The sequence below is a fragment of the Penaeus chinensis genome, chromosome 37 (assembly GCF_019202785.1).
Source record: "Penaeus chinensis breed Huanghai No. 1 chromosome 37, ASM1920278v2, whole genome shotgun sequence".
NCBI lineage: Eukaryota > Metazoa > Arthropoda > Malacostraca > Decapoda > Penaeidae > Penaeus > Penaeus chinensis.
This window is the reverse complement of record NC_061855.1, coordinates 31,076,277-31,078,776: the sequence shown is the minus strand read 5'-3', so window position 1 is coordinate 31,078,776 and position 2,500 is coordinate 31,076,277.

Below are 2,500 nucleotides of genomic sequence, written 5' to 3'. Positions count from 1 at the left end.
GTTAAAGCGACTTCAATTCCCATCATAACACACTCTGCAACAGGCGGCAAGGCGGTCGAGATTATCATAAAACCAATCGGAAATTTGTTGCAAGTGCAATTTAATCAACAGGGACGTAATCTTTCGTGGGCGAAAAGCGGGCGTCCATTTGCTCAATGCCTTTCGCCCGATTCGGTGGGATTGGGTTAAGTATCTCGTGTATTGCGGCACATCATCGCTAGCAACGAGACCGAGTGTCCGACAAAAGCAAGTGCACGCAATATGATGCAAAATGGCTCTTGTGCTTTACTGCTTGCACATGCACAGATGTTGGAGGAGTATCTCAATTGTTAGGTAAAAAACACATCGAACGCCGGGGTCCGTGTGTTCAATATCCAGCGCTTCTCGTGCTCTCTAGCCGGGACCACGAGTTAAAACAGGAAAAATCATCAAATAACATATATATACATTTACACACACTTGCATATACATAATTACTCTCTCTCTCTCTCTCTCTCTCTCTCTCTCTCTCTCTCTCTCTCTCTCTCTCTCTCTCTCTCTCTCTCTCTCTCTCTCACACACACACACACACACACACACACACACAAACACAAACAAACACACATACAGACATCATCCACTGATAGTTAAAAAAATGTACATACTCGCACACAAACAGATAGACATACAGACTTCATCCCCTGATATACATACTCATACGGACACAAACACAACTGTGCATGTTCGTGTACGTTAATAAGCCCTGAAAAATGCCTTCCACAAGTATCAAAGCCTATCGTATCTCACAGAATAAAGCTCTCCCTGCGAGGAACGTACGCCCCTCGTGTGTATTCTAAGATCATACACCTTTATATATTCCGAACATGCAGCCCATAAACATCGTCAGCGAGGGTACTTCTGCACATAGTATACAGCAACCGTGTTACTTGCGCTTCATACCAATAATACAATCCCGACAGGGCTCGGGAGGAAATGCACACGCGTGTACGTAAACACACAAAGGGGCCCCCACATGCACACACAAAACTGCTAGCTCCTTGTGCGTACGATCTCGAATCCACATGATCTACATATGAACGCACACCTTCATACGAACACGAAGGATGCGCGGGAGGGACGGGAGAAAGGGCGTGAGAAAGGACGGATAAATACAAATAAATGAGAGAGAGAGAAGGTAAAAAAAGGAGGGAGGGAGGGAGGGAGGGAGGGAGGGAGAGAGAGAAAGAGGGAAGGAAAGATGGAGGGAGGGAAGGAGAGATGAAGGAAGAAAAGAAAAGATAAGAGGGAGGGAGAGAAAGAGAGATAGAGGGAAAGAGAGACAAGTAGAGGCAGTAAAACACAATACTAAAATGAGAAAAAAAAAGAAAAAGAGAAAGACAAAAAAGAAAGTGCATAAAAAAAACTCACAAAAAAACAAAAACAAAGCAGATCCCAAGGGTACGACAAACGCTTCTATTTCTCAACAGAACCACGAGGAAAGTCCGAGACACTGATCAAAATTCCGGCACGTCACAGCCAAGACATTACATTAATTACACCCACCGCATGCAAAGAACACACGCGGAAGGAGGGGGCGGTAGGAGGAGGAATAAGAGGAGGATGACAAAGAAAAACTGGTTATTAAAGAACAGGAGGAGGAGAAAGGGAAGGATAGTGAAGACGATAAGAAAGTAAAAGGAAGGGGAAGACAAGGGAGAGGAGAGAAGAATAAGCAAGGGATTGGAAGAAAAAATATGTCCATCCACCTGTCTATCTGCCTATCTATCTAAAGTGACAAAGACACGGAGAATGGAGGATAGAATATAATAAAGTAAAAATCGAACAAGGAAAATAAGACGAGAAACACAGACTAACGGAAGACAGGGAAACGAAAAGACGGAGATTATCAGGATTATGGAAAAAGCTTCCGCATATTGGGGGAAACAAAGGAGCAAATAATACTCCAAAAGTAAAGTAAAATAATAATAATAATAATAATAATAATAATATCACGTAATTACATCTGAGCACAAACCAACTCTAACAACCCTAGCAGCAACATTATAACAAGAACAAAAACAGCAGCAACAATATAACAACAAAAACGGCGATAACAATAAACAACAACATTAACACGCCCAACCACCAAATCAAACGGAATCACGCCCCAAAATCCAGCTCAATCCATCATCATCGGTTTATCCTACGTTGTCCTATAATCCTCGGCCCGCACCCCTTCCCCTCTCTTCTCTTCCCCTTGACCCGGCTCCCCCCCCTTTTCCTCTTCCCCTTGCTCCGCCTCCCCCCTTCTCCTGTTCCCCTCGCCCCGCCTCCCCCCCTTTTCCTCTTCCCCTTGCTCCGCCTCCCCCCCTTTTCCTCTTCCCCTTGCTCCGCCTCCCCCTTTCTCTTGTTCCCCTCGACCCACCTCCCCACCTTTCCTCTTTCCCTCGACCCGCCTCCCCCCTTCTCTTCTCTTCCCCTCGCCATGTCTCCCTCTTTTCTCTCCTCTTCCCCTCGCCCC